Raw genomic sequence first — 528 nt, forward strand, 5'->3', positions numbered from 1 at the left:
CCCTGGGGTGGGGATGGGTGGGGTGCCCAAGGGCCGTGTGCTTCTCCTGTTGGCTCTGGGTGTGTTGTGCGTGCACACGCGGTGTGAGACTGTGCCATGCGTGTGCTGTGTGCTGGGCTGTGCGTCTGTGTGGTGCTTGGAGTCTCGGTGCTGGGGACACCCTGCTTGTGGGTGAACTGCCTGTGCGCCCTGTGGAGGCTGACCGATGAGGGGCTGAGGGCTACTGGGAGACTACTGGTGGTGGGGGGCTGTTTCTCTAGGGTGTTTGAAGGGCTTGGCGAGGGCCTGGAGTTTGTGGGACGGGGGCCCAGGAGAATTAGCACAGTTGGGTCTTGGCTCGAAAGAAAATAAATGATGGGCGGCTCTCAGGAGGGTGCCCCCGAGATGGGCGTCCCGGGCATTCCCGAGGCGCAGGGGCTGCCCACCAAGAGTCCCGCGCGCACTCTCCCATCCCCTTCGCCACCCCCGCCCAGGGCGGGGCGCCGCGGGGGAGGGGGACTCGGCGGGCGGGGCGGGGGCGGCCGAGGC

The sequence above is a fragment of the Oryctolagus cuniculus genome, chromosome 4 (genome assembly GCF_964237555.1).
Source record: "Oryctolagus cuniculus chromosome 4, mOryCun1.1, whole genome shotgun sequence".
NCBI lineage: Eukaryota > Metazoa > Chordata > Mammalia > Lagomorpha > Leporidae > Oryctolagus > Oryctolagus cuniculus.